Source organism: Callospermophilus lateralis, chromosome 17 (genome assembly GCF_048772815.1).
Source record: "Callospermophilus lateralis isolate mCalLat2 chromosome 17, mCalLat2.hap1, whole genome shotgun sequence".
Taxonomy (NCBI): Eukaryota; Metazoa; Chordata; class Mammalia; order Rodentia; family Sciuridae; genus Callospermophilus; species Callospermophilus lateralis.
Window position 1 is genome coordinate 8,322,045 of NC_135321.1, and position 17,213 is coordinate 8,339,257.

General features: G+C 36.2%; 1 protein-coding gene across 1 annotated transcript in view; it reads right to left on the minus strand.

The window, feature by feature from the left end:
• Ccdc102b (coiled-coil domain containing 102B) overlaps positions 1–15,766 on the minus strand; it is a 192,285-nt gene extending 176,519 nt beyond the window's left edge. Inside the window, 1 exon segment of the mRNA XM_076837329.2 lies at positions 15,686–15,766. The gene's annotated coding sequence lies outside the window, so the exon portion shown is untranslated.
• Between the last annotated feature and the right edge of the window lie 1,447 nt (positions 15,767–17,213).

Sequence of the window (17,213 nt, forward strand, 5' to 3'; positions counted from 1 at the left end):
ATTCACAAAAATGTTCAACTTAAATAAGTCAGTGCAAGATTCTCTGGGCCTGCTTCAATATAATGAGCAAGAACTAAACAAAGATAATTAGACTTGAAAAAATTAAAAAACCTACCCACTTCCTCCATCTTTATACATATTTCCATTTCAAACAGTTAGGACACACAAAAACAGAATTCTAATAATTATGTTGCTATTCAAATGCTAAAATTAAAATGAGAAAAGCAAATATGTAACTTGATATTATGAAAAAGTTTTAATTCCAGTTTTGAATTCTTCTTGCTCACTATGCTTATGAAAGCCAAATCTATTTATAAATTTCTAACAATCCTTGGCAACATAAAAGATTTTACTTCAGATCCCCAAGTTTCCCATGGAATTCTGTTGCATAAATTTAGGGGGGAAAAACAAATTCAACCTTATTTTATGCTATAGGAATCTCTGTACTATTTCAGATCAAAAGAATTCTCAGACCAGTATAATCATGTCAATCAAGCATTTTATAAAAGTAGTGATAAACTTAATTTTAAAATATAAAAACTCATGTAACATTATATATATATATATATATATATATATATATATATTGTTGTTGTTGTTGTTGTTTGGTCTAAACAGCAACAGTTAAGTAGTGGGATGGCTCGAGATTCTTTTGGCTCTATACAACTCACTACTTTCTCTCTCCTGGAATGGAAAACGTTAGACCGGTCCAGAGCATCCTGTTAACCATCACAAGAGTTACTTTGAACATACATTTTATCTCTGGTTTTATTATAGATTAAGTCAGCCAAGCTGATCCTTCCCCTGTGTCATGCTGCTTTTACCCATTATTACTGTTTGACAGCTGTTGATCGCTCTTCAAGAGAACCTTTCTACAAGCTCCTTTGTTTCCAAAAATCATGAAAGGGAATGGGGAGTAAGCTAGACTGAAAACCAATGTGCCACTTTTGTGCAGGTGTGACCCATAGAAGTTAACTTGTCCTGTTTTACAATAAAACAGGAGTGATTGTGGCTATTTCACCCCCTATAGACATACACACACACACACACACACACATTCATACACACATGTTCACATACTCCAGGAACAACACACACGTTCAATAGATGGTATCTGTCATTATTTTATGCTTTTTTTTCTCTCTCTATATATATATTCCCCTTCTGTACATGGTGAATCTGTGGCTGAAATTAAAATTCAGAATATAAAGCCAACTGGCACACATTTCTGATTGCTAGTGTCAGTCACATCTTTAGTAAAGAACAGTGTGTTTTATTTTCTCCTCTTCCTTCGGGCAGGAAAAAAAAAATCTGCTAAACTGAAATTAGGGGAAATGAGATTAATAAAATCTAGAAAACAAAGTGTTTAAAGATAAAAAAATGAACAGGATGTAGGAATGTAAACAATTCCACTTCCAAATAATCTAGTTAAGGGAACAGTGAAATGATAAATTGAAGTAAACAACTGAAGCTGATTTTCCCTTGGTTCCTGTCCAAATAGAAAGCTCACCTCACGGGGCCCATTGCTCTGCTGTCCTCTCTGTTGTCAGTCCTGGTTTACACTACAGTATGCTAGGTACACAGTCTAGACTGAAAAACAGACCTGGTGTCTGCAGAAAGAGTTGGGGAAATGAAGGTAGGGCATAAGCTTTGAAAAAAAAAAAAAAGTGTTCAGTGTGTGTGTGTGTGTGTGTGTGTGTGTGTGTGAAAGAGAGAGAGAGAGAGAGAGAGAGAGAGAGAGAGAGAGAGAGAGGAGAGAGAGATTGATTCATAGGGGCAGCATCTCCTTTGAGTTCTCACAGAAACCAGAATAAAGAAGATATTCAATTAGTGAATCTAGGGGGAATCAAAACCTCAATTCAATTTAGAAAGAGGTTACTGAAAATCTATGAATTTTGGTTTCTGTGTGTCCATTGGGATCCTACAAGGGAGTCATATTCCAATCATCAGGCATCTCCCCAAGCTTGTTGGAGACAAAAACATTTCAGTATGTGTTTGGTGTTTTTGTGCGTGGTTGATGTGGGTATGAGTATCCACTGGGATTCCTCAGTCTTGTTGGAGCTCAGTCTTGTTGGAGACAAAAACACTTCTGGTATGTGTGTATTTGCATGTGTGGTTGATGTGGGTGTGAGTGTGTGGATCAAAGAAATGTAGGGAAAAGGTGAGAGAATAATAACTAGGAAATGGTAATTAATTTTAATATTTCAGAACTGGTGACCAAAAGCATTTAGCTTTCAATAACTAAAAACCTCAAGCTAATGTGTGATAAGGTAGTTTACTCATATAACCTATGTAAAATACTTTATTTCTTCAATAAAAAGAGGTTAAGAAACTACATGTAGCTACAATACACAACCTTTTCTATTAATTAATATTGTTGAAAATAATTTTCCGGGAAAATAATCTAACACACCAAAAACATTAGCAGCGATAGAGTTATGTAGCAGAAGAATAAATATAATTATCCTAAATGTTCTGAGGTATTAGTTTTCCTCATTAAAGTTAGTTTTTAGTCTTTCAACTTATAATAAACACATTGTAGAGTTTTTTCTTTCACCTTGATTTTATTTTAAATGAAATATTCTGAGAAGAATGTTACAGCACTTATTCCTACTTCAAATACTTCTGAGATCATTTGCATTTTTTGAAATGCATGCTCTCAGCTAATTTCTAAACATTTCAGAAAACAGTTTCTATGAAATGATATTCTGTCATTTATTGCTGCCTTTTAATTTTTTTTAGAGAATCAAAAGAAATATTTGAAGACAGAAAATAGCTATATCTTTCTTCAGTTTTCCTTTGAAAACAATGTAATTATACAGGATAGATTTTAAGAAATGTCTGAATGGAGCTGAGCTAGCCTACTGTTTGAACCTAGAGTTCTATGATTCTAAGAAAGAATATTGGTTAAGCCAGTTTATTTCAATTTAAAGTGTGTGATTTGTTGAAAGAGATCATGTAAATTGAATAACTATTCCAGCATAACAGAGCACAATGCGTGTTATTTAGAGAAAAGGCTTAGGAGAAAAAAACATTATCAATAATTTGCAAACTAAAAAATTCCGCCCTTTTTTTTTTTAAAAAAAAGAGAGACTGAAGAAATATTTTTCACACCTTTCCTAGAAACTGGAGTAGAGAAAATATTCCAGTTTTCCCCCTGAGGCAGTATAGAAATATTCCCATCATTTCCTAGAAAGAATCAATGAATTCTGCGGCTCCAGGGAGCCTGGGAACAGATACCATGTTGCTCCTTGTATATAAATTCTCTCTGGTCATCTGGGTGCCCTGATGACTGCCGGCTGCCGGGCCTCCCTGCCCCACCCTCTCAGACCCAGGGTGAAGCCACCGCTAAGGACGTGGCGCCTTGGGGTGGCCCACAGACGCTGCGGTGGCCGTCAGGGGCTTCGAGGGCCGAGACGGCGGATGGACGACGGAAAGTCCTGCCACGAGTTAGACCCGTGAGCCGCGCAGATGGGGCGCTGCGTGACAGCTCCGTGCCGCTGGCGGTTTGACGGTTCTTCCCGGTCACTTGGTCCTGACCGGGAAGAACCAGGGTCCTAACGGTCCTGGAAGGTAGCGAAGCCCGGGACAACGACGGTGGAACGGCTCGCTGTCAACCGGCGGCTGCTCTCGGTTCTACCAAAGCAAGAAACGGCCAGGAGCACCCCCACCCCCACCCCCGCATTGGGTCAACTGGCAGTGCCCACCACCCTTTGGGAGGACTCACTGGTCATTTGTGGAAGGCACGTGTGTATAATATGAAAAAGCTGGTCGCAACTCGACCCCCAGCCTTTTAGCAGAAAATTTTTGCTCAGTCTGGACATTTAGCTGTCAAGAGGCTGCGAGATGAGGCTCCTGTATCTTCTCACGCGGAGGACGGGGAAACTTTAACATGGATGGCCCACAGGACACAATCAAGGCAGGCGCAGAAGCGCCCGGCTCAGCCCCCGGCTTGGGAGTAACTCCAGAGGAAGAGCCCAAGAGGCTTGGTGACAGTGACCAGCCCCAGGTGCCCACTAGTGGATGTACCAAAAAAGATCTATTGCAAAAATACAACAGTTTGGAGGACAAAATCGCTCTGCTCAGAGTGAACATCGACAGGGTGAGATGGCAGAGCCAGGACATGGAGCAGAGATACCTGGAGAACATTGAAACTGTGAAAGCAAAGAGCGACGACCTCCAGAGGACCATCCGAGTGTACGAGAGAGCGCAGAGAGAAACGACGTTCCAGAGGAACGAGCAGCTGAACGACCTGAAAGCTGAGATTACGATGCTAACGTCGGAACTGGAGAAGCTGAAGCAAGGCAAGGCCAGACTGGAAGCCGAGCTGGAACCCTACCGCGCCAGACTGGATCTGGCGCCGTCCCATCCTTACGAAAGTCAGACCCCGGGGAGAGACCTGGAACTGGGTCTCCAGCGCACCAGAGAGGACTACTCCAGTTCTCAGGCCAAGACGGAGGCTGACACAGGCCACCCCAAAGAAAACAGTGAGCTTGCTTCCCAAGAGCTTTCTAAGATCAAACTCTGCAGCCTAGAAAATCAGGACCACAGTCAGGGACACGGAGAAAGTCTTGGTCCAAGAGAAAACAACGTAGTGGTTCGTTCCTCACAGCCACAGCCTGCAAGGAAGAGCGGGGAGGACCACCTGGCCAAGACGGAGCAGGCGGCCGGCAAAAGCTTCCCCAGAGCACTAGAAGAAGTGACCACAGAGTTTGAACCTGGACCCACTAGAACCATTACACCCAAATCTACTAAGTCAAGCCAAAAGCTACTTTTAGAAGCACAACAAGAATACGCAGAGATTTTAAAGAGAAAGTATATGGTCTGAAAGATACTTTACTTTTGGAACTGTTGACATAACAATTTCCCATTAAATGCATGATACGAATAACTTTGATTGAAGGAAAATGTATGTATCATATGATTAATATTCATAAAATATTTGTAATTTTTAAAAAAAGATTAGCTGCTTTCCTTCATTTTTTCGTACCATCTAAAGGCACCAGCATCTTTGAGCTGGTGGAAGCCAGAAGGTTGTCAGTTTTTCCTTCCTAAACATTCTTCATCGTCCCCGTACACCATCAGCTGTCAGTCCTGCTCACTGTAACTTCTGAAAGTTCTTCATCTCCATTCACTTTTCTCTTGGCACCTACTTAGTCCAAGTACCATCCCCTCTGTCCTGAATTACTGGAACAGACGTCTAAGGGCTCTCCCTCCACTCCCCTTCCCTTCGTCCAAGTTTCCTTTTCCCCTACTCTATCTCCCTAGCTTTTAATCTTGTGCTACGGATATCAATCAATTTCCTTGGAATGTCAGTATTTGCTTCACTGTATGTTGCTTATATTTATTCAGAAGGAGTGTTTCTTTCATGAAGAGTATACAAGTACCAGCTTGTACTGATATTTATGTTCACATTTCAAACTTCAATATTCATTAGGGTCTTGATATATTTTATTCATTTTTGTATTTTACTTGTTCTTGACTTATATAAAAGCATCAACCTACTCAGTTAATATAAAGATCTGAAAAGCATAGCCTCTGCTAAAAGAGATGTTTTATGCCAGCCTGTTGAGATGCCATTTGAATTCCCTAATATTTTCTCTAAGTACTTCTATTATTTAAACTGCACCAAGACATGATAGTCATTCTCCACTCCTTTTTAAGTACATAATCCCTAAGTAGGTAATCACATATGGTCACATATTATTATGTTCACAAGACACAAAAGGAAAATTTCTCCTGAAATTACTATCTTGGTTATGAATTAAATTTTGTCACAAAATATACTTTAAAACTTTGACATAAAGTAGAATAAAGTAGAATAGAGACTATTTGATACATTAACATAAGTGGATTTTGATTTATTTTTAAGTAAAATTACTAAAATATGTTTTCCCATTAAAATAGAGACTTTAACTCATGGAAATATGAAAAGCTGCTTTTCTTTTTCATAAATCTAACCATGATTTGTAGTTCTTGCAATCTCCTTATGTTTCAACAATAGTGTTTAACAACAAAAGATTAAGGACTGGTCTGTAGTAATAAAAATCCAAGCCTATGTATTCCCGTGTGGTTTTATCTTATTCTCTCTTGGCAGAGTTTTATTTTTCCTTCTAATATGGAAGATACTCATGTTCAGTGACTGAGCCACTCTCTCATTTAAGTCAGCAGGCTCAGTGCATTAAGTCCTAACTCAGCCTGGTGTTTGCTCCTTGCAGATCCAGACTTCACCTCCCTGGCTCACTCACCTCCAAGTCTCATGGCTGTCCCTACTCCATGCATCAGGGGATCACCACCCTGATCCCTGCTCTCTCCCTTGCTCTCACCTTCCCGAAAGCAGCCTCCCTCCAGTCTCCCCTTCACCTTGCCCATTCCTTCCAGAACCCTCTGTCCTCAAACCTCTCCTGCCTGAGTCAATTGCTCCCTTCCTTAAAGTTGACATTGTATCAACATAGAAAGGTAACAGTTTTTTAAATGTTACTGTGGAGGTTCTATATGATTTATGACTTTATGTTCGGACTTCCTCATTAAGAAATTTTTTAAACAGAGTTGCAATAAAAATCCCTGAACTTGCAAATTATAAGAGTAAACTTCATTCAGGAAGCATTCAGAGAAAAGGCAGAGTGAGACACACTAACAATAGAGATTTTAGTTACTAGATTGGTAAAGCAGATTAGGGGAGATTTCCTTGAAATTTTTAATGGTGTTGTAGAGTTACAAAAAGTTATGTTTGGTCTTTTTTGCTGTTGTGTTTTCATTTTAATCAGCAGGCATCTGTCTCAAGCATAGATAAAAATCTAAGTGGGGCTATGCTAGCTGCTATAGTAACCCAAATGATTTTCCCTTTTGTGGAAATGATTCAATGAGATTTATAAATAACTTCCTGTTGAAAAAAAGATAAAAATAAAAATAAAATTCATCTGAAAAAGTACATAGCTGCTTACTATCCTTTTAAATCTTTTAGTTATATTAGATTTTATATTGTGTGAGTCTGTGTGTGTGTTTCCTAAGCCAGCATCCCTTGCATATAATATATTCTATTCCACTCTAAGTGATTTGTATTCTGTTGCAAATCTTTCTGTGGCTCCAAACTTCAATGAAAAAGATTATCATATAAAGTAAATTATGTATCAAACAACAAAAAGTAGTAAACTACAGTAATTTTAAGATTTTCAAGTGCCTATAATTATTTTCCTTTGTCTAACACTCAAGGAGCTCATGTGATAACAAAAGCAAAATAAGAGACACAAAAGCCGGCAAGTTCATATGAAATGATGTATTCTGATGACCATTTTTTTGCTCATTTCTATTCTAATTTTATTTCTTTTTTTAAAAAAATTTATTTTTTATTAGTTGCTCAAGACAATACAATGATCTTGACATATCATACATTTGATTCAATGGGGTATGAATTCTCATTTTTCCACGTGTACAGATTGCAGGATCATATTGGTTATACAGTCACGTATATACATACAGCAATACTAGTGTCTGTTGTATTCTGATGACCATTTTATTAAAACACACACAAAAATGTCTTCTCATTTCTGCATGATGTTACAGTAGAATAAAGATAAATATTTCTTATATTTTTATACTTGCATTTTTGTATTAAGTCAGTGAGTGCTTATTGAGTGTCCACTATGTCCCAAGCACATCATTCTAGAGGTTGAAGTTGTACCAGAGAAGAAAGAGATTTGAATGTCCATCCTCAAGGAGCTCCCATTGTGATTGTGAAATCTGACTGAGAAATTCAAGTAAGTATTAAAAAAGAAAAGTTTTCCAAAGACTCACTTTTATCAAGTTAGCGAGCTGTTCACATTTTTAAATGAAACAAAACTTATATTATGAATGAAAATGAATTATTTGGAAAATAGAATTGTATAAACTATAAAGCAAACTAGCCCTGTTTTTGGAGTTTAATACTCCTGATTACCCTCCCACATATAAATATTTACACAGCCAACTCTACTTTCTGTATGGAAAATGAAGGGACTGGGGCAGAAAGTCAACTGAACTTCCTAAATATCCTCCAAGTGTGTTATGGAGACAGGAAAGCTGGCTGCCTCCACCCCTCCACAGCGGTGTGTTCACAGGGCAGCCCTGCAAAAACTAAGTCTTTGAATACTCCAAACCCACAGGACAGCTTTAGTCCTTGAATTAAATGCCTTTACTAATGAAGTTGCAGAAGAGGTTGACAGAATAAAATTATTAGTGAATATGGAACTTCCTGTTTCATAATTGTTTTTTCTTAAAGTACACAATTAATTTTGAAATCACAAGGCTAGCTCCTTCTGAATACTAATAGCATGAATTTCAGAAAGTATATCATTGTATGTCTTGGGAGATGAATAAAAAAAGATCAAAGGAAGATGAAAAATGTGTTTTCAACATAAATAAAATAACATTCATTTATATGCAGTTAAATCAAGTAATTTCTCCTGTTAAGGAGCATTTTTAAACTCAGAAAATTTATCAAAAAATCAAAGACAGATAATGGAATTATTTAAGACTAATATTCTTGTACAACCTAACAAAAGGGAAATAATGTATATATAGCCTAATATAAATATATCATTACCATGGATTAGCAGGACATTAGCTAACAGTGTATGGAGGTTTACCCAAGAGTTTCTGAGTTACCATAATTAGATGTGTGGCATCATTACATTTCTGTGGACTCTTCTGAGTCCATAGAAATACTATCAATCACATTTTATTGTAATTCTTTTCATTTTAATGTAATATAAACAAGAACTCAGTTTTCAGATACATCCTTCGGAAAACACAACGTGATGCTTTTGTAGTGCATAAGCTCCTTATAACAATGAGATGCAAATGTTGATCTCACTGGAAGTGTTTCATTTATAAGATTTTTATATCTTAAGAAAGACATGAAATCTTAAAAAAAAAACAAATATTAGAACTTTATTCAACAATTACTTGCTATAAACATGAGTAGAACTTTTTCCTGGTTTTAGTCCCTGTGCATATGTTCCTTATTTTAGTCAGTGAATTAATCATTTGTGTAGACACAGGATCCTCAGCTTCCAATCATCTTTATAAGTGTTGATGTTCCTGATTTTCTAATTTTAACATAGGAAAAGAAAGCACTAAAAAAGAAAACCAATTTAACTATAAAGCAGAATTCTTAACATAATTGCTAATTGATCTGGAATCAGTTTTCATTTGTGTTCTTTTATTTTGGCTTAGTTGTTTATTTCCTTAGTAATAAAAACTAAGGGAACAGGATTAAAAATTTCAAAATAACAGGAAGTGAATAAGCAGTGTTTATATTTCTCAAAAGATCTGACTTTCCAGTCTCTGAAACAGAAAATGTAACCCATGTGTAAGGAAAGCTGCAGAGTCAGAGGCCAGATTAAAATCTTGGTTGCTGGAAGTTTTGTTTTCACCTCGTCTCCCAGTCTGAATATTTTCTTCTCATCTACTCTTTCACAAGTAATCCCTCCAACGTCTCAATCTAAAATCTTCCTCCAAAACTCTTATTTAGCTGTTTTTCTCTTAAATATCTCTGCCTCCTCAGATTTATAGATTTAATTTAATTTTAATTTATAAATACATAAATAAATACTAAGAATTCTGTGGATTCTTAGAATTGGGTTTATCATTTCCATCCTTGTCTGCTTTGACACCTATTAGACTTCCCTAAATTATTCAAATCTCTTAATCAATAACAACCAGCGAGCATATTGGCTTGGTTATGTCTATAGGTTGCCAGAATTTATGTACTTCTCAGTGTCAAGATAACATAAATATGCAAACAAGACGACATCATAAGGTTTGGTAGAAGCCAGAGGATGGTGGGTTAGATTTAGGAAATCTGGATCAAGTCTCATCCTTAATAAGCTCATTAAACTTTATGTATTCATTTACAATAAGTAGAGAGATGATATGATCTATGACTGCCTTGAGAGTGTTTTCTTTTTTTTTTTTTTTTACTTTATTTCACAGTGCATGAGTCACAGGCCACCCGGCATGGTACTTACTTGCCGGACATAGTGCTCCCTAGAAATGAGGGCAGCATGAGTAAAAATGATCTAAAGTATGAATTAGACAGGGCACAAAAAATAAAAATATAAAATATCTCACTAAGAAATATATATATATATATATATATATATATCTTACATGTTATATGATAATGTTATATATTGGGTTTACTAAAATATATTAATTTCACTTATTTGTCTTTTAATTTTTTAGCTACTAATTTTTGAAAACCATGCTTGAACTATATTTATATTGGACAGCACAATTCTAGAGTATCCAAAAAGTTTCAAAATGTTTCTTTTTTATGGAGAATTTTACAGAAATAGAAAACTATATTTTTATTTTTTAAAAGCATGTTCAACATGTTTTGGCAACATTTCTGTTTCAATCATGCAGAGTTTTCCTATATATGTTTCAAATTAAGGTGATTGCTCATAACATAATTGGCAAATATATTCTTGAAAAGTGTGTTCTGATAATGAAAATGTACACCAAAATGTCTATGGCTGTCATTTAAATATACATGTACAGGTCATTTTATTCCCAGCCATACAGTTACATAATGCAGTTGTCATATCACAAGCAAATGGTCATCATTAAAAAAATTAGATACATCTGCTCAACAGTTCAATCTAAACTTTGAGAAATCCCACCATTTAGACAATGTGCAAAAAGTGATGGCTAACTTTTAAAGTGTGTATTTGTTAAAATATTTGCTGTACTGGAAGTTAGAGGCCAAGAATCATATTACCTATTCATGCTCTCTGAACAGCATTATCTTAAAACTTAACTGTATTTAAATTTTAGCTTAAACTTTGGCAAAGAATAAACATTTAGAAAAATTGTGGACTTAAAATTTGTTGGATGTGAAAAATTCTATCTTGCTCTTATCCCTCTCTGCATGAAGATTTATTTTTCTAATGCAGTTTGTATGAGCAATCAGGACATGATGTAAACAGAAAGGAGACAGAGAATTCTAGCAAGACACCAGCACCCTAGCATGGGAACGGGTATTAAAATTTATCTAGTGAAACCAACTGTGTTACTTAATTGCTTAAGTAGTGGAGGAGTTGAAGCATTTCAAGGACAAAAACTCCAAGTCCAAAACATTTCCACATGTAGTACTGTTATAACTAATATTCTCACCCTAAGTTCCTAATAATTCCAATATCTTCACTTCTCCTCTCCACTGGCTGCTTATACACCCTAGACACCATACTGCACTAGCATTTCTTTCCAGATCAATGGCAAACACCTCTTACTACCTCCTCCCATCCTCCTTGTAACTGTCCTTTTTGACCCAGCTTTGAGTCTGTCAATCAACTCTACTGTCTTTTCACTGTCTCTCACTTACTTCTCATCTCCCCTCCCCTCCTCCTCTGTACTCCATTTTTAATAGATAAGTCTCATCCTGGCATTCCATTCGCCTCACCAGCTTAGAAAACCCTAACAGGTCAATGCCATCTATCTGCCTGCTCCATATGTGCCCCTGAGCACCTGCTCATATTAGAGAAAACACCTGCTTGGGTCTCACCTCAGGTTCTTGATTCTGAACCTCAAAGGGGCTTTCACCACTGCCAACTCAACCTTATCCCATTTCACTTCTCTTCCACTAGACTCCTGTCTTCCTTAAGTCATCTTTGTTGGTAAAATTGTTATGTCTTCCCACGCTCTACACCTCTCCATCACATGTGCTATGTGTCTCTGCAGAGGGATTGTCCATGCCTTCAAGTCAGGTTTCCTGTTCGTAGGCACATCTCATCCCCGCTCACCTACTCAAAGGCAGGTCTCCTGCCAACACAGTCCTGGCTCCTGTGTTACATAAGTTTAGACCCCTGCTTTAGACCATTCTCATCAGCAAGAGAAGTGTTGTGATACCTTCAAATTTCAAAAAGTGATCTTGATCCTTGCTCAGGAGCCATCCCATTTCTCTGGATTTTTATAATAAAAATCTTTAAGAAAACATTTTTCTCTTTCTATTCTCTCTTGAAGTTACTCAATCAGTTTTAGCCCCAACAAAATCAGAGAATGAATGATTTCTACATCACTAAATCTAATTAATGGTTAACTCTAGACCTGAAATTCCTGTTTTATTTGAACAATCGGTAGCATTTTATATGATTGTTATTTCCATCTTTCCAGAATCCCTCACTCACCTGGCTTAAATCAACCCAGATAATATTTAAATACATAGTAATAGTAATAATTTTTCAAAGTTAGGATTTCAATTAAATGGCTAGTTTATTTCCTCTAATACAGTGTCCAGTTTTCCTTTTTGTACCCAAGGTCTCAAGTTCATATTCTATCACATTTGAGCATCTGTAATTGGTGAGAACTTGGCATCAGGAATAAAAATCATTCTGTGCAATATAATCTTGGAACATAACCTAAATCTGTTTATTTAAAATACAAAGTCATGAGGTCAGGGACCAGATCATTGCATTTCAAATATCTTCATCTGTTTCAGTGTATGGAAAATATGTTTCTCCTGTAAAGCTTACTTAAATGATACTATACTTATAAAATAACAGATAACATGTTTATAACTGATAGCATAGAAACCATCATATATGCATATATTTGTATATGTGTATATAAATCTTCCAAAAAAACTCATTAACAGCATAAGCTGAAGTTTTTTTTAACTTCATGCAAACCATAGAAAAGAGAGAAGAAGAAAATGAATGCTAATTCAAACACTAGTTCTATTTTACTTCAGGAGGAAATAAAAGATATTTAAATTTTGTATACATGGGGGACAGTTGCTAATAAATAGGTTCTAGTATTTTTACTTTGGATACACTGAATATTACATAATCCATTAAGAACATAAATTTTATGTGTACTCTTCCACTTGTTGAGATAAAACTAAAATGTATATGGTGCTTTCCTTTGATAATAATTTTGCATCTTTCCATAGTGTTAAGAGGGCATGGTCACTAAGTAGTCCTCAACATCACACATTGAAAAGAAATCAAGGAGAGTCAACATGCTCCTGATAACATTCCCAAGCACTTCAAGTATTTCTATTGCGTACAGTTATCTTTGCTGAAAACCTGTAATGAAATTTCCTCTGAGAAATCAAAAGATACCTTCTCTTTAATGTTTTTTAAAATAAGAAAGAAAGCCATGAGTATTGAAGAGGAGGCAAAACAATTCAAATGTAAAATCTGCTCCTTATTTTTTCTCTACAAGCATTTTATTTGTACTTGTTTTTAGTAAATCTCTTCCACAGACCCAAATATTTATTTGCCTTTCATTTGTTATCTACCATGAACCAGGTATTAGGCTTGATGCAGATGACAAATATGAACTCACACACAGGTGCCCACACACACTGAAACCTACTGTCCCTTCCTCAAGTGATCCATATTTTCATACTTTATTAGAAAAATAGCATAAAACACTGTAAACACCTCCCTGGCAGTCAGGGACACAGATCCACAATGCCAGATATGTCTCCGTAACAGTTACTGTTCCTTATTTTCATCATTGATTTCTGTTCTCTATTGCCAAAGAAAAGAGTGGAACACTTGATAGAGTTGTGATTGATTGGCTATACGGAATATTGAAATTGATCTTTGGGTTGTTGTCTCCCTTCCTCCTCTTTGTACCTTATTAATTCAATGCCCATTTCAAAACTCTCTGTTTGACTTCTACCAGATTCACATTCCTGAAATACCAGCATAGCACTGTGAACATACTCTGGAGCCAGAAAGACAGTGCCTGGAACCCTGGCTCCAGCACTCACTGTATCTGTGGCTATAAGTAAATGATTTGACATTTCTGAACACCAGATTTCTTCATGTGTAAATGAAGGTAACTTGTAAAATGAATTTCAGTTTATTGCAGAGCTATCAGAATTGAAGACATGTATGCCAATCATCTTGCACCCAGGAAACACCATCTGTGTTGGCAGGATATGCTGCTGATGGTGAGAATGAGGTAAGAATATGATATACTCCAGCTCAGAAACTTGCCATCGCCCTCACTGCAGGATATATAAAACTTGAGACATTGTGTGGATTTTAAGATCTCCACCAACATTTTCTGCTCCACCTATGTGGAGCACAATGTCAACTATTCTCAAAGTGCATTTTTCATGTTCTGATCTCTCAGATTACTTCCCACTATTCCTCCATGCTTTATGCTAAGTAGTGCCTTTAAGTTGACAACTTCCACAAAGTAAGCATATTTCTCTTGTTTTGAGCAACTAAGTTTCACTAATTTTTCGATATTCATCAGAAAGTTGAACCTCTTTCAAAGTCTCATGAGTTCTTATAATACTAACATCTCTGCTAAAAATAAAAATTTTTAAGATTTTGATGGATCTCAATTAACCTTGTCATATCAGCATAAAAAATAAGGCACTTTTTCAAATAAAGGTGACCTGAGAATATTTTTCATATATTTAAGAATCATATTCATTATCTTTCTGCCTCTAAGAATTAGCTAAAATACGTAAATTAGAGGTTATACCCACTGCAAGAGGCAAGAAGCTTTGTACCTGGGATGAAGCAACTGTTGAAGCCAATGAACATGCAGAATTCAAAAGAGAAACAAAAAATAACATTATTTCACAAGAAAACTATTTTTAAAGTTTCTGAAAAATAAAGCAATTCACATAAACTATTTCTCCAGATATTTTAAGTCCAGATTGCAAAATGACACAAAACCTGTAAATATTGTCTGACTAACTTATTAAATTCCTTTCCAATTTACTATTTCTCAAAAATATGGAAAAAATAGAATTCAAGAACATTTAATGTGTACATAAGGACATTTATGGATAACAAAAAGATTATAAAAACAGAAAAATGGGTATTAATGTAAATAAGATTATTAAGAAATATCATTATATAGTGCCTTATATTACTTAAGCATTTCTAATTGTATCTTTTATTTTAAGAATATCTTCCTCATATTTATGTCCAACTGACTTACCCACTGGGCATTTATTTGATAATTTATCTTTGTAGAAAACATAAGCAAATTCTTCCCAATTGATCATAGATGTTTTTTTCCTTTAGCCCTGCAATTTATTTCTGTATAATTGAACATCAATTTCTTTTCTTTGTTCTTAAATACAAGATTTTATGATTTTATTCCATGTCCCTATCTCTTCTACATTATACAGGTAACATATAAAACAAAGTCAGTATTAGTGCTATATATAAAGTATACTTTTCTGTTAAGGATAAAAAGAATTCAGCATGAAGTCTCATGAAATGAAAAGTGCATAGACTTTGCATGACAATTTCACTGTTTTTACTACAAGAATACAGATTACTTCAAACACATTCATTTATATGCAAATGGAACTAGAAAGTAAGGGTTCAATATCAATCTATTCTACCACTGTCTAAAATTGGAGTTGAAATTCTTACCTGAGTTTTGTTTAGAGTGCAGTTTTTGGTTTTTTTTTTTTTAAGACAGAAAATGCATGAAGCTGTCAGAACAGATAATACCCAGAGTAGAAAAAAGGAAGGGAAGCGAAGAAATCAACTGCATTTTAAAAAGATCCCCCAAATCCTGCTTCCAGACCTACAGTAAGTAGTTTTCCTCTATATCTTATAAGCAACTGTCTTTTCCTTTGCTCTGAGAACACAGGCTTTGCCTAGCAGGAAAGTATGAAAATTAAATAGAAAACCAGAAGGTTATGAAATTCTCTTACCCTCTGGGCTTGCGGGACTGCGCTAGCGTCTCAGTTGCAGACACATGTGTAAACAAGAGAATTTCCTGCATCCTTTTCTCATCTGAGCAGCTCTGGGGTCCTGGCCAACGGGATTGTTCCAGTATTAAGGACACCCCACGCTAACTCCCAAAGGATCCCCATTGGTTGAGAAGTTCTCTCAAAACCGATACCACAACACCCTCTTTGGATCACAAGTAAGATAACCAAAATAAAATAATTTCAATGTTCTCAAAGTATTGTTATTCAAAGCTTTCCAGACAGCCCATTTGAAACTATGTTCTGTGAGCAGAAAAGGAAGAAAATACCTACCTCCTCATTCACATGTATATTTAGTATTTAATAATAATAACTTCTAAAAATGGAAAAGCCTAAAGCTAACAAAAACTATTAAAGCCCCTATCTGGAAAATAGCTAAAGGAAAATTCTACTGCAGGTCATAGAACAATGGAAAATATCACTTGTTCAATTTGGGTTGCATTAAATTGCCAAAAAAGAAAAAGAAATCATATTTAATAAAGTATTTGAGAATACAACTCAGAATACAAAATCTGTCAACCCTTGGATCTTAGTCATGTTGGCAGGGAATGTGACCTGCAGTCCTCTTCCCAGGGGAAGGAGTGGCTTTCCAGTGACATAACTCAGCTGTCAGGAAGTGTTGTGATGAGGGGTGCTGGCAGACCACGGAGAAGAGAGCTTTCCTGGCTGACAGAGGACACAATTCTCGAAGGTAAAGAGCAAGGGCAGAGGAGACAATCAGTATGCTCCTCATGAGTGACACCAGGACAGCTTTGGAAATTAGGAAGTAAATGTCAAGTAACTGAGTTTATTCTTCCACCTTTTAATTTGGAGGATTATTCTTAGCTGAATATCAGGGTTTTTAAAAATATTTTTTTAGTTATAGTTGGACACAATACCTTTATTTTATCTTATTTATGTTTATATGGTGCTAAGGATCGAACCCAGAGCCCCACCCGTGCGAGGCAAACACTCTACCGCTGAGCCACAACCCCAGCCCAGTTGAATATCAGTTTTTATCATTTATTTCTACTTCACAACATCCTTTCCTTCTCATTCCCCGATGCAGTGGAAATGTGACCATTCTCCCCATAGAATCAACAAACCCTTTTGAGCTATCTGGCTCCATCACGCTTCCCTTTGTCTTTGAATTCTCCCCCTCCCTGGACTTCCCCATGGGATTTTAAACATCATAAAGTCCTCAGGGGATTTCACTTGTGCCAATAAATTTCACTTTCCAGCTAGTCATTTTCATTTGCAAGAACTTTTTGTCTCTCCTTCATAGTCAAGTGATTGGAAGAGCTCTCCCCAGCCAATAACCCCATTTAATCTGGATCCACTTCCATTAATGCAGCAGAGTAAACGCGCACACACACACACACACACACACACACACACACACACACACACGCCTTTATATGAAAAAAAGATAACGTTTACAAACTCTGTTCTATCCTCACTTTAACGGATCTATGCAGCCCTTCGATGCCCT